At 39.4% G+C, this 22,942-nt stretch overlaps 1 long non-coding RNA gene across 2 annotated transcripts in view; it reads left to right on the top strand.

Annotated features, from left to right (window-relative positions):
- The first annotated feature begins 616 nt into the window (after window positions 1–616).
- Window positions 617–22,942, top strand: part of LOC129737303 (uncharacterized) — a 65,628-nt gene continuing 43,302 nt past the window's right edge. Inside the window, exons 1-2 of one of the 2 annotated variants that reach the window (XR_008735006.1) lie at window positions 617–811; window positions 4,758–4,827. This is a non-coding gene — a long non-coding RNA (uncharacterized LOC129737303). The other variant, XR_008735007.1, reaches the window with a different exon arrangement.

Below are 22,942 nucleotides of genomic sequence, written 5' to 3'. Positions count from 1 at the left end.
GCACCGCCTTCCCTCCGCGGGCGACACCCGGGCCGGGCCGCGCCGCGGGACGGCACCAGCTCCCGCCCGCCCGCGCCCCCGGGGTCGGCGCCAGCGCCTGGGGCAGGGGTCGGGCCCCGCGGCGGCGGCACCAGCACCGGGGTCCAGAGCCGGGCGGAGCGCGGGGTCCCGCGCCGCCGACCCCCCCCCCCCCCCCCCGCCAGCTGCGCCCGTCCGTCAGGGCCGCCCCCCGCCCGGGGGCGGGGCAGGGGGACGCTGCCCCTTTAAGGCAGCGAAGCCCCGCGCGCATTCCAGCGGGCTCCCCCCCAGCGCTCCGCCCGGCGCGTCATCGTTCCGGGAAGCGGATGGTGTCATCCCGTCCTCCCGTGGCGGTTGCCGGCGGAGGGCGGGGACTTGAAACAAAGGAGTAAAAATAGAAGGCGAGGGAGGGAGCTCGGCAGCCGCGGGCGCGTCGGCACTGCCCTGCCCGCCCCGCCGGGTCCGGGCCCGGAACCCGCCCCCCCGCCCCGCGCTGCGCTGCGCCTGCGCACCCCCAGGGTTATTTATAGGCGCTGGCAGCGCTAGGGCTGGTGACGTAACGCGGCGGTTACCGCCTCACGCCTAGCCCGGGCTGCGCGTGCTGCGTCACGTCACGTGCGTGACGGTGTTTACTGCAGGCGCTGGCCGTTGCTGGGCGACCGGGCCTTGCCGAGGCGGCGGGGCGGGGTGGGGCCGGGCCGGGCTGGGCTCCCGCCGTGGCTGAGGAGGCTTCGTCCTCCCGGGCCGGGCTCCCCTCATCCCCCGGCCGCAGGGCTCGGGCCGGTAGGCAGAGGTGAGGGAGGCGCCGGCCGGGGGGGAGTGGGGCCTGTCGCCGCCCTGGCTGAGGGGAGGGCGGGCGGGTGGAGAGCCCGGGCCCGGCGCAGCCATGCCCGCCCCGCGGGGCGGGGGGCCGCGGCTGGGGCGCTGATGGCTGCGGGTAGCCGTGCCTCTGAGCCGGCCGGGTTTATGGCTGGCGGAGCGGAGAGGCCGCATTGCGCCGTGCCATCGGTTGGCCTGCATTTGGCATCGGCGGGGCGCTACGGCGCGCTCGGTGCCGTGTGCGGTGCGGGAGGGTACGGCTCCCGCGGGGGCAGCCGGAGCCCGCAGCAGGCCACCGTGCTCCCAGTAAAGCAAAACAGCGCCTTCCCGGGGGGAGGGCTTCTGTGCCCGCTGGAACATGACATCACCACAAATAATTATTGCATAAGTGTCCCGTCGCGGATGCCATTGATATTACAGTCTTTTTGTTTAACTCCAGCAATGACAGCAGCAGCTTCTATCTAGAATTTCCCAAGGATACTGTTTAACTTATATTCCAGTTGCCAAGTCCATTTCTGTCAAAAACAGCCTTTGTGGCTGTGTACCCTTTCTGTGAAAGCCCAAAGCCTTGGTGTGTTTACACTCCCCTGCGGGAGCTGCCCTTGGCTCTTTGACTTTCTTTCTAAGGTTCCGATCCTCCATCTAAAAAGTCTACACTTCAAAAAATTTCTACATGTAAAAACCCAAGTGTTACAGTGATTGTATGTTTGAAAAGATATTGGGCCATGTGTGCAAGCTTCTAGTAGTGGTGTTTGGTAGTTGAGGCTTACCCACTTGTTACTGTAACTGTTTGGATTTCAGAATTGGGTATTACAAAACTGCTGGGTCCTTTTGATTCCTTCTGTGTGTGGCTTTTCTGAAAAATTGTGCATAGAAGTCAGTAACTGGCTGTCTCCCAAAGCTGTTGTTTTCTGCAGCCACACCAAGCGGCAAACAGGTCTTTAGCTTGGGATGTCATCCTCTCAAATTGAGCTCAAGGAAGATGTGGTGGGTCACGTGAAACAAGGAACTTGAATTACATCATCAGCAAGTAGCTTCTGGTCTGCTAGTGACTGTGAGCAGGTGAAAGACCTGAAAAAATTCGCTAAGAGTTATGCAATAAGTGCTAAGTAAAGGTGTCTATGAGAGAGCTGTGAAGTAAGTTAAAATTGCCCGAAGGCAAAATGAGTGTGCCAGCTTCTGTCCCCATATGGGTCATGGGTCTGCATCTGCATACACAAGCTCTTAAACTCACCTTTTTCTATTGGAAAGATAAAGGTGTTGAACTAAATCTAGCCTAATCTGAACTAATAAGAGACTAATGTGAACTAAATCTGAAATGGGAATGTTTTCATTCCACAGTTCAACCAAGTAGTTCATTTAAAGTTATTGCCAAGTGTTTTTGCATAGTCTTGGCCAAATTTTTGATGGGAAGATTGAAGAAAGTAGAGATTCAGCCCTTCATGTGTGGCAGTGCACTAGAAAAGATAGTTTAATAGTTGTTGATAATTCTAATCCTTGTTTTTCAGTCTTCTGTTGTGGTAACACGGCATATGTTCGCAGAGGTTGCATATCCAGTGTGAAGGGCTTTGTCGTGCAGTGTAATGATAGTGTAGTGCAGTGCAAACTTCAGCTAAATACTGCTGTCACAGAGCATTCCAAGGGAAGATGCTATGGTTAGTGAGGAGTGGTTGTGTCTCTTATTAGACTGAATCATATAGAGGGAGAGAGGAGAGCAGTGGGCAAGCTTTCAGGAATACAAGCCTTTCTTCTTCAGCTGCTTTAAGAAAAAGAAATGTTGGAAACCTATATCAACGAATCTGTGCTGTTCCTAAAATCAGAGTGGTAAAGCTGTTCTTTGTCAAAAACCTGGATTACTTCATTAGCTTCTAGAAATGTAATAGCTGCTGCTTTTCCATTAAGCTGTTTCCGGTTACATGCTACTGTGAACGCACCTGTCAAACAATGGTGTTTGGACCAATATACATGTCATTGCACAATTAGTTGCTCTTAAGTTCAACAAAACAGCCCCAGGATATATCGGCAGTTCTGGAGATAACACTGCACCTCTTCTGAAGGGGGCGCTTACAGTCCTTACCTCACCATTACAAGGATGACTGTATGCTGACAAGGAAACAGGCTTCTGAATGAGCTACCAGAATACCATTGCAAAGCTTCCTGTAACTCCAAAAGAAAATCTGTACTGACTTTACATCGCTGCCTGTGATGTACTATCCTACACTAGAACCTCTCTGGAAAAATAATTAAATAATCCCCTCATCCTGGAAAAAGTTCTGTGCTTTGAAATAAAGCTTTCCCAGAATTTTCCATTTGCCCTATGTAGGTTTCAGGTGGTGCTCTGTGTGAAACAACCTTCCTGGAAGTCAGTGAGTACTGAGCAGAATTGGACTATGTGTGAGCCGTGCATAATAAATGCCCTCTACAGCAGAACTGCCATGATCTATGGATCCTACTCATTCCCATCCCAGAATGTGACAAACTTGCTCAATATACTGAATGTCCTCATCGACGTTACTGGGATGAACCTGAAGAGCTACCAGCCATTAGAGTGGCTCTCACAGGCTGAAGGACAGAAATGGCCAGTCAGCAGCTGAAGAATATTTTCACAAAGCAATCCAAGTGGACCGATGGAGTGCCTCCAAAACATATTCCCGGAGCTTCACTTTTTTAACTGGGGTGGATGCTTAAAAACTGTGGTTTCAACAGAAGCATAAATTTGGTACTTAATCTTGTCATTATTCTTCCTTTCAACCCTTTGCTTTCACATAGGCAATAATTAACAACTGTTCTTTAAATTCCATGATGATTAAAGCCCCTCCTCACTTCTAAATGCTAATATTCTTTTCTCTATTAAACATCTAGATTTTTACTGGAATCGGAGTATTTTAATTCTTATTAGACGTTTGAAGGGCCACAGATTTTTAACAACTTAGATCTATTAATCTGATTAAAATATATATTTTTCTATTGCCTTCTGTCTGGAATCCATTTTCAGCACAGACAGAAGGAGGGAAGTTAAGAAAGAGATGTGTATTCCCTAACTCAACAGGGCTCTTTGTTTTCAAGCAATAAAAATAAAGAGGATCTTTTTTGAGTTTCCTTTAATTATGAGCCTGAGGGTAGAAGGAAAAGAGGAGTGATTTTTTTTTTTTTTTTCTCAGTATGATGTTTGTGATGTAGTTCTGCCTGGAGGAGTTGCTGTTTTGTTGCTAAATTATAACTATCTTTCCTGTGGCTGTAGAGGAGATTTGGCTGTGTTACATTTCTGATTTGTGGTTGTCTTCCTTTTTCTGTGGGAGCTCTCCAAAATGGTAAATGGGAGTTATATCTGTGACTTAAATGTGCTACTTTCTGTCTTTCACAATCTTACGGATTTCCTTTTGGTATGAACCAGAGCTGAGTGTCAAGTCAGTTCTTGCAGTCTGGCTTTTTCATTTTAGAGAAAACATGATGCATTTGAAATGTATTTGAAATACCATTTTCTCATTAGATCGTTAGGTTATGCAAGGTGGAGGATGGCAGTTACCCTTAAAGCGATTTATTACATTGTGGTTGTGAATCTAATGAGGGAAGATGGGATTCAAGAAGGGACATGATAAAAGTTTTTGTAGAAGTGGGTATAGTCTGGGTGATGAAGGGATATGAGAAAATTAATGTTTAAAAAAAAGTTTAAAAATCCCTCAGTGTGTACAGTTCTGCTGTTACTTAGGAGCAGCCCTTGATCAAGCATAGGCACCAAGTCGTATCCTGTAGTTTTCTTCTTCATGGGAGTCTCCTGGTTTTTGAAGCAGCAAAGTCAAGAATGCATGGCTTTTTGAGAAATGAAGAAATTATTTTGTCTTATTCCTTAGGGGGTAACTTCCTTTCTCTGAGCAAGTGTAAACAGAACTGTCAGTGATCCTGAGCATTTTTCTTTTCAGGTAGAAAAAGAGTAGTTAAGATGTGAGCAAGAAACTTAGGAAGTGTGCAGTCTACTGCAGGGAGTTTTAGGTAAGTCATGTAATGCTTTCTGACAAATAGAGATAGCACGTTTTGGACCTCAGAGTAATGTGGTGAGCATTACATTAAGACCGTTTGCCATGTGAATACCTAAGATAAATAGAAATTGCACATTAAAGCCTTTACATGTTTCTTTTGAACTTTTACTACTTTCTGCAGAACAGGTAGCGCAGCATCTGTATGAACTGAAACAACACAGCTATTCATAGAATCTGCTGTAGTCTAATAGTCTCACAAATCAATTTATTCCATTTGTGACATTTGTTACATCATTGAAAATTTGAATAACTTATAAAAAAAAGTCCCTTTTTTTTATTTCTGTCCTCAAATTTTGGTAAGAGCTGAAAGCATTCAGCTCTAACAAATTTTGTGATAGTTACCTGAGAATCAAACTTTGATTCATGTAATAGCTTTTCATTTAATACTAAACTATTTCATAAGTCTATTAATTTCTAATTGATATTTCGTCAGCTCGTTTATTCACAAGGTCGGTGCAGGATTGTTTACCTGGTAGTGTTTATATTGAAATTATATCATGCATGAATTAGAGAATTTCTGAATGTTTTGTTGTTGCTACCGCTGTTAGCCAACAGTGTAACTTGAAAGTTTACATTAAACGTGACTCATGAAGCTCAGAAATAGATTAAGCCCTGTTGCTGCATTCTCCATTCTAATTCTTCCTGCCCTCGCCTTCTTCCCCACCCCCAAATCAAAGTTTCCAAGACTGTAGAGTCAAAATGTTTCACATAAATCTTCTTGACGCAGCTCAGGCTCTTTGAAACTTTTGTTCTGTTCTGTTTATTTCTTCCCAAACTTCCTGTCACTTCCTCTGTATCCACTGGATCTTTTTTTGTTTGCTCTGGCCTATCAGCCTTTATCTAGGACTGCCAGTGGACTGGAACTCTGGTTTTCAGCTGATATTAAAAATGTATAACTTTATTAATAAAGTTCATAAAGAAAGAGCTGTAGTATACTGTGAATCACAATGGGAAATGTATTTTGCAAAGCAGGAACAGTTGGGTAAACAAGTTAAAAAAAACACGTTGTTTTCCCGAGGGCTCCTGGTTTTATAGCTGTTGAGGTTCATACGTTCTTTGGGACTTGTCTCTTGCTTTGGAATGCCTTACTGAATGTGTGAAGTTGAAAATGGACTCAATAGATCATGACTACCATTTTGAAACTTCCATAAACAGCAGGGCACTGCGTACTGTGGAACATTTATCTTAAGTGAGCACAATGCTTAAAAATCCTTAATCTATTGCTCATTCAGTTGAATGCACAGCAGAAGCAAAACCATGCATGAACATGTGTGTCAAGGCAATATATTTAAACATTAGCAGAAAAGCACCATGCAGCTTACATTAGAGGAGAGAATTGTTGCTTTGTGAGTATTTAATCTTTCATTTCTTTGACTCGTCTGGATGTTTAAATCTCAAAATATTTTTTTATTGAATGATTCTGAGTTGGTATCTTTGTTCTGCCCTACGTTTAGAAGTAGTGCAAGTAAGATAAAGCTGTTTCCCAGGGGGGGGTGATCCTGTCCCTGTTGAGCTCAGTGACAGTTCTTGCAAACTGAAGTGATGCAGGACTGGGTGAGTAGGTTCTTGAACGGGAGAGTTTGCTTCTTCTTGGTTTCCTTTCTTCATGTGGATTGATGTGTGACCAAAAACCACGTGTTTGGCTGCTGAAACACACAATCTACACAATGTTAAAAGTGAAGATAGTTCTAAAATTTGATTCCCTTTCCGTAACTGCTTTTAAGATAATTTTAATGTACTGGTTTTGTTTGTAGTCTACTGCTTCCCCCCCTCTAGTAGCAGGTATGTAAATTGTACTTCTGGTCATTGGTTTGTGTTTGAACTCAGATAACTTCTTACATCTACGTTGTTGTAAGCAAAGACTTTCTAATTAGTTTTTGTCTAATTTTGCATACTTTCTGGAACTGAGAGATTTCCCACAAAAGCTCGGTTCCTCCCAGTAAAATCACTAACTTACTTTTGAAAATACATTTCAGTGATACAGCATGCCTAATTACAAGTTGTTTTTTTTAGCTTTTTAAGTTGATTTCTGTTATAAATAATTAAGTGATTTTTTGAGGATTGAGTTGTATACTGCTTCAATTTTATTCAAGACTCTTACTAAAAACTGATTTAACTTTCACATGATCTATTATTGTTTTATTCACATTTTAGAAAAATGAAAAATTGCAATAATTCATCGTGTTAGCTTATGTCCTAAAAGCCCTTTGTAATCTGGGAAAATAATGTTTTTTAATCTTTGTGCTATACTAAACAGTACTTAAAGTCTAGTTTTGCTTTAACTTCTGTAATTCCAATTGCTTTTAATAACTGTGATTACAGTGTAGTATCCTGCCTGCCTCCTGGGCAGTTATGCCATCTTTAGTGCAATCTTTGTAAGGGCTTGAAAATGCAGATAAAGAAAGCCAGGTTTTATTCTTTTGCTACTTCATCACTGCTATAGAGTTTTGTTGTTTTGAGATTGCTGTTGTGCTTAAATGCTGGAGTTATTTGTCACCCTAAAGAAAGATTCTTCAGCTGCTGAAAATAAAGAGTGCATCTGTAATAAAGGTTATTATGATTAATTTTTGTGCTTGTTGTCAGTTCTTTAAAGAATATAATTTCAAATCTAAAAGGCATATGATTTTTTATGTAATGAGCCCTTAGAATATGTTCCTGTGCCACTGAGATCAGTGATAGTAGGATGAGGTAAGAATTGTTTATTAAAGGTTAAGATTTTTAAGTTTATTGAGAGTTTTATCACTAGTGGATAATATTCTGCACCAAATAAAGTAGAAATTACCACTTATTTCAGAAGGAATTTAGGGTGAGGCTGAATTTGCTGAAAGGTCTGGTTTTACTCAGACTTGGAATATGAGGATTGTCTGTTGACATATGTATTTAAACCAAACTGGTGTGAATACAAACCAGATGTTTCTTGGGAACATTTTTTTATAGTGCATTTGAACTGTAAAACAAAGTGACACTTTTTGTTTTTTTTTTTAAATCAGCATTTCTGATTTTGCATTGAGGAAATGTGTATTCTAAGGTCTGGTAAATCCAGCAAAGTGTTACTTTGCAGATTCTTGTCAGTTACAAATAGCAATCTTGTACAATATTAAATGTTGCAATGAAAATCTAGATACAAAATATAATGGTCATCTGTATAAAAAAAATAATGTTGACATGAAACAAATAAATACTCTTTTAAAATAATTTTCAGCGATTGTTTTAAAGACGAGGTTAAATCTGGATTTCCACATCCTTTCTCACTGGGCACATGAGAGGCTATCAGCAAGTAACTGGCTATGTCTAATGAAGAATCTAGTACTGAAACCCCCTTTGGTATTGTTTACCGGTACCACACCTGGTTCCATTGATTTGGGGGTACCTTGTTATAAAACTTCTACTGTGCTGTTCATTCTCTACCTGTAAACTCACCAAGAGTGACAGTGGAGATAATGTATGGCCCCTTTCTTACAGTCTCTTCTCCCCTCATGAATGTGCTTCACGAGGCTGAGGAAGAGATGGGATGGTGCTGTTTTGAAGCTAATCCCTTCCGTGCAAGAGTGGGTTAGCTGCACCCATAGACTGTGGTGTTGGAATGTGTTAGTGCCATAGGTATTAATTTATATTCTTTCCAGTAACCAGGAGTAAGGGATGTTACTTGGGGTTATTTTTACTTTTTTTCCCACTTGATGTTTCTCAAAGATGAGCTTGACGGTTTCTGGTTTGTTGTAGTGCTCTAGCATTTATAACAAAACATTTTGTGATGATACACTTACTAAAAATAAGCCTATAATTTGGACAATTAATTACTATAAACTGTTCCTGTAATGCGTTGTAGTGTTAACTCTTGATTCATTCAATCATAGGAGTTTTGCTGTTAATATGATTGGGAAGATGACACTCATGGTTTTTGCCTGGTTTGCTAAATACTTGGATCCACAAAAGAGCATTAATTTCTCTCAGAACTGGATTGTAAGTTTATAACAGAATGCAGTAAATTAAAGGAGAGCAGCTGCACAGAGGAAGAAATATTTTCTAACCTTTCCTGAGACTCCTTATTTTTTTTTTCATTGTGTGATACGATATACAGAGAACATGCTGAAAGTCCCTTTTGTCCTTTTTTTGGTATCTTCAGATACCTTTTCTCTAAAGCTTAATGGTTTACGAAGAAGTCCTATAACATCTGACACTGGACATGACCTGAGGTTTTGCGAGTTAATGCTGACAATTGTGTTAGTGAAGCATTGTGTAACATTCAGATATGACAGAATGTCCTTCCTTCTTGTATCTGCTTTCTGACAATTTCCATTTTAGGAATATTAGCTCACTTTCTGATAATACAAGGTACAAGTTGCACAGATGGATGCAGATTGAAACCAACTTCACAGAGATCGGATGGGTCCTTTTCTGAAATACGCTATGGTTGTCTGTACCATCTAGTTGTGCACAGGCAGAAATACCCAAGTTCTGAATAACCTTATGGTAGCCATGTGTCACAGCATAGTGTCTAGTTTGGGTCTTTAATGTGGCACAGTGCTGTTGTGATTCATGTTGGAACTGTGGCTGAGACAATATAGAAGCTCATATTGCATATTATAAACTTAACTTTAAAACTATTTCTAAAACTAGGAAGTTCTGATTTAGAAGAGGATAGAGGCAAAGAGCATGTTGTATAATATGCTTATACTATTCCTTTAAGATAAAGAATAATTCATTGATAATAATATAAACTGGGCGTAAAAATGTAGTAATAACTTGACCCTCTACACTGAACTATAGATATGTAAAATGTGGTACAAAAATGCAGTTAGGTATTTAGATGCTTGTATAGCTTTGTCAATATTGTTCAGCTGCACAAAGGATATGTTCATTTAGCAAATGGTTTAGGCTTGCTTGTACTTTTTTTTTTTTCTTTTCTCGGCTGGGTGATGTTAACCCCTTGCAGAAAGGCAAGAGCATCTTAAATAATAATGAGTTTATTGTGCAAATAAGCCATAGGTATTAGTAGATGCCCTAAAAGGTGTCCAACAGTGACAAAGGGTTTCTAGCATTGCTTGCAAAGCCTGGGTATATAAACTCTGACCAACATGAAGCTGAAACAGCTGCCGGATTTACTAGCGGTTAACTTTATTTGTGAGTGCTCAGAAGTCTGGGAATTTGACTAGTCACAGACAATATATCACGTTGGGAACTTCAGTCATCCTTTTTTAGTGTGTACCCAGGGATTTGATACCAGCTCTTTTGGGGTTGGTTTGTTTTTGCATCATGACTTGTTTGATCCAAATGCTACTGAAAGCAGTACGAGTCTCTCCATTGACTTTGATCCCCGGATGACATAATAAGCATGTGTTGATCAATTCTCTGCAGTTCCTAATATACACCCTCACATAAAGGAGGACCGTTAGTGGCCATTGTCACCGTTAGTCAGTTTCCAGTAACATCTCATTTTTATTTTCAGGTTCAAACCCCCAATCCTACACAATATTACAAATAAACCATATAAACAAAAAGTTCTTGTCACATTATTGGGATAGTAGAAGCAACATTTTCTAAACTTGGTACTTTCCGAAAGTCATGCTCATAGGTCCATGTGACATATTACAAAAGTTGCTGATGTCATCGTTTGGTTTTTGAACATGACTTTCAACTTGTAGACAACTGAAGGTTGCTGCAGCCTGTAGGCAGAAGGACACAAAGGGCAGGGTGTTGCGTAGCAAAGTGTAACTATGACTCAGCTTTTGCTGAAAGTAACACTCATTTCAGTTCTCCTACTTCCTCCTGATTATAAAGAAATGCCCTACAGCACTGGAGTAAAGAAACAGTGCACACTTAATACTTTCAAAATTTACTAGAAATAGCAAACTGCGGAAAAGCAAAGCAGTAACTAGCAGTGTTTCTTTCTTAGCTGTGAAATTTGTGGGAAGTACTCATGCTACAGTGCTATTTCTGGATTTTATGAGCATAATGTCTATTGCTTCTTGTACATAGATGTCATAAAACATTGGACAAAGATGAAAACTTTCTGTTAAGATATCTCCTAATACAATTCAGCTTCGCTATAAAGATACTGACCTGTGATAGCAGCACAAGTATTTCGGGAAAACTTAAGTGAAGTTCTTCCACTGATAGCATGTTTTTCATGCTTGGTATCTCTGGTGTCTATCTCTGACATCAGAGATGGAAAAATCAGTAGCATCAGGACAGGATGGGCACTCATCTCATGCAGACCTTTCTGACCTTTTTTTTAATGTGTATGAGAACTGGTGCTCTTAGATTCCTTGAACAATTCTGTAGTGTAAATAGCATAGTGGTAAATAGGTAGGTTTGTGGGGGTACTTTTCATTAAGTTTGTCTTTTATTTCTTTCTGCTACCATGGACCATGATTTCTACTCTGCCCCTCATACCACAGGAATTCCAAAGCTTCCATGGCAGCATCCCCTACAACTCTTTTCCACATTTGCCCCAAGACCACAGAGTGGAGGTAAATGTAGCACATTTGTTTTAAAAAAAACTTCAGGAGTTACCAGAGAGACACCAACAGGATTATTTTCTTGAATCTTTGTCCCACCTTCTGTTTCTGACAAGAGGAATGCCTGGTCAAGAATCACAGGATTATATAGATTGGAAGGGATCTCTGGAGATTTTATGTAATTCAAACCACTGCTGAAAGTGTGGCCTACTTAGTTTGCTCCAGGCCTTGTCCAGTCAGGTTCTGAGCATTTCCAAGGATAGAAATTCTACATCTTCTCTCAGTAACTTGTTCCAAGGTTCGACTGCCGTCATGGTGGATGATTTCTTAATATTTAATCAAAATTTCCCTTGTTGCAGCTTGTGTCTGTTGCTTCATCTAATGTAGTCCTTTCACTGCACATTTCTGAGAAGAGTTTGATTTTACCTTCTTTACACCTTTCTATTAGGTCGTGGCAGACAGCAATAGGAGTCCTCATGATCTTCTCTTCTTAAAGCTCTGCAATCATGTTTTCCTTAAGAGTGCTGCTTTGGTGCTATTTAACTCTCGTCTGTTAGGTTGAAGGTACACATCTCATTTTTGGACAAGAGAAGGTTTGTTCTGCCTTCAAGGCATTTTTGTAACATTCCCAGAGCAGTAGCTGAAGGATCATTAAAAAGCCTCAAGACTGGAAAATATATTGAGATACGTCAGATATGTGTCTGACCTTTACAATGGGAAGTAAGAAAAAGAGCCAAGGCTTGATGCTTTCCACAAACAAGACTGGTCCTCTTTACAGCTAGACACAATGGCATAACAAAATTGCTTGAAACTCTGTGCACCTACGCATCAACCCTCCCTTCTGGTAATCTCTAGGACCTTTCTGGTGCCACCCCTGCTAGGGATTTGTGTGACAGCGTTGGTTCTATAGAGGAAATTTTTTTTCTTCCGTTGTCTCCCTTGTTATGTATCAAAGTATCCTTCTCACTACTGAAAGGTTTAGCATGTTTAGTAGTTCTTACCTGGGTATTCCTTTCCCTCCTTTGATTCAAATGCCACTACAGATCGAAGTGTAGGGTAGAAACCTCTAATGTCATTTTTCTTTGAGGCAGGCACCCGCATTGGCATTGCGATCTCTACTGATGTTAGAATCAGCATCAGACTGGCAACACCATCCTATTTTTACTCCTGTTGGTATAGCCTCACCTGTGCCAATAAACTGCTTACGCCCACAGCTAAATTCCAGATCTGCTGGAAACGCTGCATGTGGTAGATCCAGGAGCCGTTCTCACACGTTTTCTCTGCTGTTCTCTACCCTTCCTCTCAACTGGATGCATGTTTTCTTGAGGTAGGGGGAACAGAGCAGGATTAAGATAAAAAGCTGGAGATTACTCTAGATTGTGCTCTAGAGAATTGCCTTTACAGGTACCTCTCCCTGCTGCGGGACAAGGGTGGCTGCTGGGGGCTGCAGTTCTGCCAGTTCCGCCCCACAGAGCGTGCTGTATTCAGGCCGTATCTCCAGGAAAGTAAGATGTCAAAATGGTGGCTTTGGCTGTTATTTCTTACTCTGCATCAATGAGAAAGATCTCATCATTCACTGGGAAGCTTTAGGCATTTCTCTCCCTGGAATCACTTTCAGTAGCTCTCCCCAGCAGCTATTAACTACTTCACAGAAGCTCAGTGTTGCAATCAGCTTACTGAGCTGAGCCGCAAGTGACTTCAAAAGCAGAAGAGCTGCTGCTTTGAGATGCTTCTGCTGGAGACTGATATTTGCTACCCTTTTTTTTTCCTCCCAGATGCATTCCCAGTTTGTGAACTGCTAATCTAGACTGCTGGTCCAGATTATTCCAAGAAATGTGTTTGCACAAACAAAGAATAAATAAGCCATAGAGCCAGAGACAGGTGCTTGGAACTTGTAGCAGTAGTCCTCTTTACCATGGCATGGTCTGGGTTGTACCTGATCCTTTCTGTAGGGCGTCCTGCTCTACCAATTTTTTTAAATATGGGTCATTTGACTTAGTCTTTCTATAAAAGCCTTTGCTGTTGTGTGACTGTATGGAGTGTTTGCCACCTTTTTTCTCTTGAGTGAAAGTCCAGCGTAAGTTAGCATTTAGTGGTGGACTTGGGCAGTGTTAGGTTTGCAGTTGGACTCTTATGTTAAAGGTCTTTCCCAACCTATATGATTCTATGATTCTCTCTCTTCCATAATCTCCAAGGACTGTAGTCAGCTCTGTGTCTCGTTTGTGCAGGGTTACCTTCCATATGCAAGCAGCTGTCTTACCAGGTAGCGTTTATAAAACTTAGCATCATGTAGTCTGCCCATAGTATTTTCTCATCATCACAGGATGAGAATCCCGACATAGTCTGCTGCATGAGATGATGTTGATAGTTGCTAAAGGGTTGCAGATGTTTCAATGGGTGGTCTTCAGCTTCTGGTGCTAGGTAAGGTCAAGTCTATTTGGCAATGGTATGATTACTACAAAAGATCTTATTAACTTTTAATAACTCCAAACTAATGTACTTATCACTAGTAGCAGGGTGGGTTTTTTTTTGTGTCTCTTTCTATAAGGGCAAAGATCTTCAAAGTTTTATCCAAATTTTTGACATAAAGAAGTACGTATTCCATTGATATTATTTATCTTCAATTTTCATGACTGAGCTTCATAGGCATAAGGGAGAGGGAAGGTTTACAGCCTCAACTGTTTGTTTAACCCTCTGTGTTATTCTAAACTGAAGCCTTAGCATTATCCTCTTTATTCCACATGTAGAAAAAATAAAACGTATCCCTGCCTATCCACAGATACTTTCTAACATGCATTGCCAGAGCTAAAGTGTCAGCTTATAAATTTTTTAGATTACTATTGCATTACCTAGATTACCTTGTGACTTCTAAGTAGCACATGCAATGTAGCAGGGAAGTGAACCTTTTTTGTAATTCTGCAGACTAATTACTTGGTCACCCATTCGTATCATTGCAGAGCACTGTCACTGTGAGGGCTGATGCAGGTTTGGTAACGTTCATGTCTTCTAAATAGACCATGATTCTCAGGATCCATGAAGTACACTTTGAAAATCATACAAAGAAGAATTATAAACACAAGCAAAGTATCAGTTTTCCTTTTTTAGAATTGCCTGCTCTGTGAGGTCTCTTCTGCCTTTTCTTCCATTTCACCATGTGTTTCCATCAGTAACGTCACATAATGGAATGGGAAACAGGTCAGAATGGTATCTACTCTGGTCAAAAGCACAAAGAAATGCTCATTTCACTCAGTGCCAAGAAAAACCTGGCTCAAGTGCCCAGTAGATGCCTCAGCCAAGAGTGGAGGAGATGTATCTACTCTGGGAACAGGATATGAAAAGGTTAGTAACTGGTTTTCCCTTCCACATAGAATGTGCCTGGCCATGTAATGTACCTCACAATGGAAATTATTGCTGTCTTAGAGAACTGTATACAGAAAAAAGTCAGTATAAGGAAACATTACATTGCTTTTTAAATAGAAATGTGCATCTGTTGAGGGGATGGGCTACTTTTTCTGTAGTAGCAATACTTATTATCTCTTTGATTAATGTTGCTGTTGTCTTCAAGCGTAGGAAAAGAAAGGTATTTAAGTAGGTTGTAGAGCATATTTTTGTTCCGTGCAGTAATGTTGCTGTGTTTCTTTGAGTGACAATTAGATAACAAAGCAAAGTATTGTAGTGACATTTTTACTTACAGATTAAGCTTTTAGAAGGAAATTTTTCTGATGGATCTTCTGTAATTATCTTAGATATTAGTGTTTTTCTTGATTGAAGTCTCATTTCCTGAGGAAAAAGAAATGGGTAATAACTGTAACAGATGAAAAAAATATTTTGTTTACTAACATGTCAGCATGGTTATGTACTGATTCTACATTTAGGAGCTGTTTTTTTTGGTCTGCCTTACCCCATATGCGGATATCAGGGGACAAGAGAGCCAAAAGCTCTTGTCTTCCTCCCTCTGTGCTCTCTGTCTCTTCTCATAGCCACTATAGCCTCCTGCCACTGCGTTCCTCACCCCTGTACACAGTCAGAGCACAGAAGTCATTCAAGTGGAGGGAGCAGTCAGAATGCTTTTATGTACAGTTATCCAGCAATCTTGTAATAATTTACAAGGATTGTATCAGGAGCACAAATTGGGGAATCTGGAGAATTGCCCTAAGCTGTGCTGATGGTTGTACGTGACCCTGACCCTCACGGAGGAAGGTGCAAGCCACCTGTCTTACACCTGTACCACTGCAGGTGTAAGAACAGTGATGAGTTTGAGTTGATGTGGACCATCTATAGGTATTGAGAGAAATCACACGGTAAGGACAGTCACTGTGAACCTGTCTCCAGACAATGGGCTTTTTTTTTTTTCTGCTATGTAGCTTAGGTCCTCAAGTCAGCTGAAACTGGGACCACAGTGCAAAGTAATGTGGGAGGTAAAATGTCGGTACAGGAAATCCACCCATTTTTGCATGCTAGGCTGAATTCAGGCACATATTTCCTGGATTCTTTTATTGCAGTGGATTTTGCTACTCTCTGAATTATTAGTGGATTGTTTGTATTGGAGACATGGAAGCAATTGTGAATGTCTCTGAAATACCAGTAGCATATACACATTGTAAGCAAGTATCCACACTATGAAGTGGTGGTGTGAGCAACTGATGAGTTGTGTAAATTGACTTTTACTTGTCCTTTAATTTTCCAGTGCCATATCAAGCTAGGGTTTTCTGGTGTGTTGTTTTTCTTTTTTTCTTTTTTTTTTTTTTAATGTATAGATAGGATTTAATTTAAGGTCAATATTTAACTTGCAACTTGAGCTAAGATTACAGCAAAACCAAATCTAATACCAAATTTCAAAGAAGCCTGCAGGAGTGGCTGTTAGATCAAAAACTAATAGTTGATCTGACATGCCAGTCTCATTCACGTATGGGCCTTTTGAAGAATGAAAGTATTAATTCCTATAAACATAAAGGCAAATTCTAGGAAAGCGAGGGCACTTTATCATCCAAGCACATACTCTGAATTGAAGATTACAAGGAAGCATAGTTATAGATTTGATTTGGTAATATTGTGTAAGGATTCAAATTGTATTGCTGCTGTAAAGTTTTCAATTCCATTGAGCTTCCAACTGCCCAAAATAGACCATTTTGCTAGCAATTGCTGAGCTCTGTGCTGCCCTGCCTAGATTGCTACAAGTAAGTATCCCAGCAAAGTATTCTAAAGCTAGAACAGGCATGTCTAGATTACACTGCAGCCAATGTTATGACTGCATTTTTAATTACTGTGCGTTAACATAATTTTTTCCTTTATGAGGATAACTCTTGGAGACACTTTTCTCCTTTGATTTTATTGTTTCTGTTGGTATAAGATGAAAGCCACTCAGACTACAGGAGTGTAGAAGTTCTTTTTCTTAAGAAAAAAATACGTATGCCAGTGTGAATACATCTTACATGAAAAAAAATTGTCAGTTGTACTTCACACTTTTAAAATTCTAAGCAAGGATGTACACAAGAGGTTTCAAAGTCTTTAAACAGGACCTTATGATGCATACATTTTGGACTTTCTAAAAGCAAATATTGTGTTATGGAATTATTTTTACACATATCCAGATTTAGTCATTTGTAGATCAACTATAGATACCGATGTAGATCTGTTTTGTGGTAGAGAAGTAACATAGCAAGCAGTATAGAATATGAAACTGAAATGGGCTAAATTTGATTAATCTTCAGTGTTTGACTTAAATTCGTAAAGGACGTAGTTAAATCCTTAAATTCACTCATACTGAACAAGTAAGAATTAGAAAATTGCTATTTATAGTAGCAAAAAATGGCTTGCTAGAATACTGGGTGACCTGATGTTTTCTAGTCTAAATGCCATTTAATCTAAGTATTATTATCAGTGGCTCAAAAAAAGTTTTCTGTCAAAAATCATTGACTGAAATAGAGTGTGGTTTGTGAGTAGCCAATTTAAGACCAATATGAACAATCACCAAAACAATTTTTAGATGAGGACAGAAGTTCTGCTTTATAAGAATATTCTTCTGGAAGCTAGCGGTATGCTGAATTTCCATTAGTTTCCCCATGTGGAAGCAATCTTTCATAGCTACACATCTGTACCCGCTGCCACCTTCGTGAATATTGGTTTACTTCTCGAATGCATGCTCTGGGAGGGCCTGTTGGCATAAGTGGAATGTAACTATGCCCTGGAAAAATAGGATTTCAGGGTTCTTGTTTGTTTCCTGTACTGAATGTACAGTGCCTGGTCTTGCATTGCTCTGAATGCTGAGCAGGCATTGCACTCAAAATATTAATCCTGCATAGATAACTCTTCCTCCTGGGTCAGCAGGAATGTTCATGGAAGTGCTCAATGCAGTTCTGCATTTCTGGTTTCAGTTACTGTTGAAATGGCTATCTTTTTTACCTGATAATGTGAATTTTTCACATGAAATCAGGCAATTTGTTCTGTTTGATGTTGTCAGTGTGCCTATACTAATCTATAACTTTATCTCTTCTGCCAAGTTTTGCATAACAATTTATTTGTTTTTTAATGCATAAAATATGGTATTGTTTTAATGTATATATGGATGTGACACTCCATTTAACAGGGGGATATCAGTGGGAGTGCTGTTAGAATAGGCTCAAATGCTCTGTTCTGTATGGTGTGTGCATTATCTGTATTTAAGATAGGTTGGGTACAAATTCCAGATTCTAATCTCTACGTTTTGATGTGCGTATGTATTAATATACCTTAGCATGCAAACCACTGTATTCATATGCGTTCTTTACCAAGCTGGTGTTCTAGATGAGCACAGATTGTAGAGTTTGGTAACACGTAATTTTACGTATGTGTATGAATACATATAAAAATAACATTTATATCTATCTATAACATAAAATCCATTGGAATAGCGGTAATTTTAACTTTTTGATTGGTTGTAAATTAGATTTATTTCTCAGTTTAATATTTGCTGTATGACTTTCTAATCAAGAGTTTTGTCATGCAGAAGAAAACAAGGGAAGTTATTAAAACCTACCTGTCGCAGATAAAATATTTCCTTGTAGTGGATGTTGCCTCATATTGTCATGTGCAAGTGAAACCTTTTTACAGCTGATTGATTATTAGAATTGCAGAGCATATTATAAAAACAACAGTCATTTACAATAAATGTAAATTTAGTTTTCTTTAGTTTTCAGTCTTGTGTTCTGGTAAGACTGTTTGGAAAGAAACCAAATATTGGGATTTTGTATGACTCACTATGGTAGGTAATTCTTAATCTCTGAAGAATATACATTCTGCAGTCCTTGGGAAGTACCCTGTTGATTGTATAGGAGGTATTTGAATTGTTTAATGTATTACTAAACATTGGATTAGCAAATAATGCTTTACCTGAGTGAATTTTGCTTAGAGAGAAATTCCATGCTAGATAAAGTATACCACAAACTTAAAAGTAAATGAGAATGTGTTTTGTTTTTCTCAAGTCTGTGATCTGGAATGACAGCATCGGAGGGAGTTACGCTGTACCAGCAGCTCTTGGTAAAATCCAAACCCCCCACAAAATACATCTAGTTTCGTGTTTTGTTCTGTACTCTGTATGTGAACAAGGTTCATCCATGCTTGCAAGTCTTTTAAAATTATGTTATTATTACTGATGTGGATGTCTAGAAAATGTGTGCTAACTAATGTATACAAACATGCAGAGTGCATATTTCTGATGTTGAAATATTACAGAGTTAATGAAACTGCATGATTTTGCGGTCATGCAAAAATGTAATTGTTCAGAGGCAGTGTTATGAATAATTTTGGTTGGGTTTTGGCACTAAACTTGAAGTTAATCTTGTTTTGAGAAGCAGTGTCTTTTTGGGGAATGAGATATGTGTTAGATTTTGTAAACTTGTTCACAGTATTTCCTCTCACTAACAATCATTCTTATACCATGTGTTCTAAACTAAACAGTCCAGATTCCAGATGAATGTTGATGTCTATAGTACAAACATCTATTTTATCATCCTTTAGTACTGGTGAGTTATTTCCTCGGTTCAACTCTTAGGTTGTCTATGGAAAAATTACCTATCTATGAATTAATCAGGTCCCCTTATCCCCAGTTACTCTGGTTTCAGCACAGTACTTCAGGTTCAATGTGGGTATTTTAAACCAAGCCTTGCTCTGTTAATAGCATTTGAAGTTGCTACTACTCTTTACAGAAATGCTTTAGGTTTTTCATAGGTGAATGTATTTATGAATGTATTCATAGGTTCTTATAAACTAGTTTACCTAATTCAATTTTTTTTATTTGCTAAGTTTTTGCCTTATCTGAGTTATTCCTTCTCCTCTTATAATCCTATATATTTGAAAATTAGCTGTAGATATTTTTGCTAAGTGTATGATAGTGTGACTTTCTTCATGGAAGTCACATCTCATATTTAGTTGCTTAATTCATTGAGCTTGCTTGCTTAAATGCTTTGCTGTATCAGGGTTTAAGGATTTAATCCTTTACAACACTTAAGTATTGCATCACATAGATAAGATTTAAAAAGCCAGTGACCAGGCCAGATAATGCTATCAACTTCTATATTAATCTGACGAGAACTGTGAGTTAATGGTAGTTCTCTCAGGCATGTTTATTTTCCCTCCCTGTTTCATTTCTGGTTTGAGCCTTTGAGAGTTTGGATTTTTCTGAAAGCAGCTGAATACCAGGGTTGTTCTCTGAAGTACATGAAGAAGGCAGATTCAGTGTGTTAAGTTCTGCATAGATTCATATACAAGAATTTAGTTAGAATATATGTTGAAGTGTTGCATTACAGTTGTGAGATTAAATGCACACTATGAAATAAGCTATCAAATAAGAAACAAATTATACAGTCTCCTTTGTGCAAGGATCTGTCATCCTTATATAAGCATAGATTCAGGTATTTCTCCAAGTCCAAATCCAGTGGGGTTTAACACACCTTTTTTTTTTTTTTTTCTGCCCTGATATTGGGAAGGCTGTCCAAAGGATTTCCTTGTTGCAATGAGCTTGCTGCCAGGCCTCTGACAGAATTCAGAAAACGTATTCAGCCATGTTTATTAATTCAACAGAATCGTATCAGTAATACTGGCTGAGCAAAGTCTTAACACTCAAGTCATTAACATTTCTCTGACAAAAGCACCTTAATTTTTAATGAAGCCATACTGTTTATTCCAAAACTTCAAGGAATGTCCTCAGTATCATTTTGAAATTTCCAACTGGTAGTGATTATATATGAAAGATCTAGTTTCTGTTAAGTTTATTTGGTTTTACTTCATGTATCTCAGCCCCCTGGAGTGGTCAAGCAACAAAAGTCAGAAGTGCTCACTTAGAACAGAAAAAACAGGGGCTTGCGGTTTTGGGGGAGGGAATAATGAAAGGCAAGGGAAGTTATGGTTGGTGAAATGGATGGAATAAGGATTGATGGAAGGAGGATTCTGGTAGGATTTTTTTTGTTGTCAGAAAATACAATTTTTCAAATGCAAAATCCTTTCTTAAAATGAAAAGCATTCTTGTGATTTTATTGAGAAGCAGATGAGCTGCTCCATTTTATCTCTGTTTTCCGGCCAAGTAAACAAGAGCCTGAGGGAAGCATGGAGATACACCGTTATTTCATTTACTAAAATGTAGCTATTATTTCTTCATTTCCAAGGCCTCCTTGTGCAGAAAGCTTCCACATATGAAGATTGACATTCACTGCTTCACATCTCCCAAGCTGAAAAATATTCCATACAGAAGTCATGTAACATCATGCAGTAAGACACTTGGAGCCAATTTTCACATTGCTCCATATGTGGGGTTTTGTTTTGCCATGGTGGAAAGAACTGTTGCCGTTGGGCTCTGTTTGGATCTGGAAGGCACCTGGAAATACATCGAGCTGCTTGCAGTTTAGTCACTAACTGGGGAGCAGTATACCTCGTGAAGCAGCGTTCTGCTATTCCAGTCCTTTTCCTTTTTTTTTTTTTCCTGATACAAATGGCTTTATGTGGACTGGTGTACTAATAAGTCAGGTCAAACATATTTCATGTGTCACATTATTGTTTACTATTGGAAATTATCCATTTCTGACTTCTTGGGTGAAATGAATAGCATCGTTGAAAAAATGTAAACTGCCTCTGGCTTCATTGTGACGTGCTTGTATGACTGTGATCATGATGACACCTACAGTTTTTTATCGATCTCCAGCAATTTGAGCAAGGAATTCTGAGGTTTGTTAAGATGGGAAATTAAATTATGCCTTTCTTGGTCCATGTAACCAGTTTATCTTTCACACATCTACTGCTTCTTAAGGATGCCTTATTAACTATATGGAGTTTAAAAGTCAGAGCATTATATAATTCCTTCCCGTTTCAGTATTTCAGAGTATGGTGGTAATATACAAACTGTTGATGGAAAATGTACAGTAAGTTAACAGTACAGTTATCCCTTAATGTATATGTTTCCAGGAGTCACAAAAAACAAAACAGTTTATCAGCCTCACGTATAAAATATGTGTATGGTGCAGATGATTAACTGATATGGCTCACAGTTTTTATTACAGTGCTTTGATTTTCTATGACATTTTGTGAGTCAGGGTCCATTAGCTTCATTAAAAACTTGGTTTAGAGACATACACTGACCATGTCTGTGTTTTAGGAATTGGTATTAAAAATTCAATATTTGGGATTCAAGCTTAGAGGAAGGTGTAGTGGAATGCTGTGATACAGAGGTGTCTTTTGGAAAGAAGCCATTTGTGGTCAGTAAAGATTCTTTTCAAGGTTGTTAACCTTTTTATCCTTAAACTATACTTATATAGCTGCCTAAATTATTTCTGAACTTTCAGTTGGAATATATTCCCCAACCAAAACAATTGTGTAACACAGATGTTACCTTTTGCCCCATAGAGGTGTACCTTTCAGTTATGGCTGAAGTAATCACTGGGTAACTTCTAAGATAGATTCACTGGGTAGAATTTTTCATATGCATCTGTTTGAATATTAATTAGGTTGTTAGGTTTATTATTATTATTATTATTATTATTGCATTTGTCAAACAGACTTTCTGGATGACTGTCCTATCTGTTCGCTTACAGTCTTGCCTAAGGCATGTTGGCTTGACAGCTCTTTCCTTAGAATTTGGAGTGTATTTGTTGTATTCAGCTATTGTTGCTAAAATGTTTAATTCTGTAGTGTAAATGCACTGGAAGGCTATGACAGATGCATAGTTTTATATTAGAAATATTTAAATTTCAGTCTTTATGAATGCATGTTATGTGCAACTGAAGATTATAAAATTATACCTTGTTCTGTTTCATTTTCTCTTGACAGTGCTCATGTATTTTCTTCCTCTCTCATTAGTCTCAGGTTTTGCATCAGAATGGCATGTTCACATTTCAAAAATTTTTCACCAGAGACTTGCATCTTTTTCCAGGATGCTGGTATCTTACCAGAAACTTGTCTGTAGCTCCAGAGAGTGTGTGAGCTAAGACAGCCCATTACAGTTTAAATCTTTCCAAGGTCCATCCATGTTCCTCACTGAAGAACCATGTGATGATGAAGTATTTTGAGGTTAGTGTGAAACTTTAAGGTTGATTTTTTTTCTTTCTTTCTTTTTTTTTTCTTCTGACAAATACCAGGTCCAGATTT

The sequence above is a fragment of the Falco cherrug genome, chromosome 13 (genome assembly GCF_023634085.1).
Source record: "Falco cherrug isolate bFalChe1 chromosome 13, bFalChe1.pri, whole genome shotgun sequence".
NCBI lineage: Eukaryota > Metazoa > Chordata > Aves > Falconiformes > Falconidae > Falco > Falco cherrug.
This window is presented reverse-complemented; position numbering and strand designations above follow the sequence as displayed.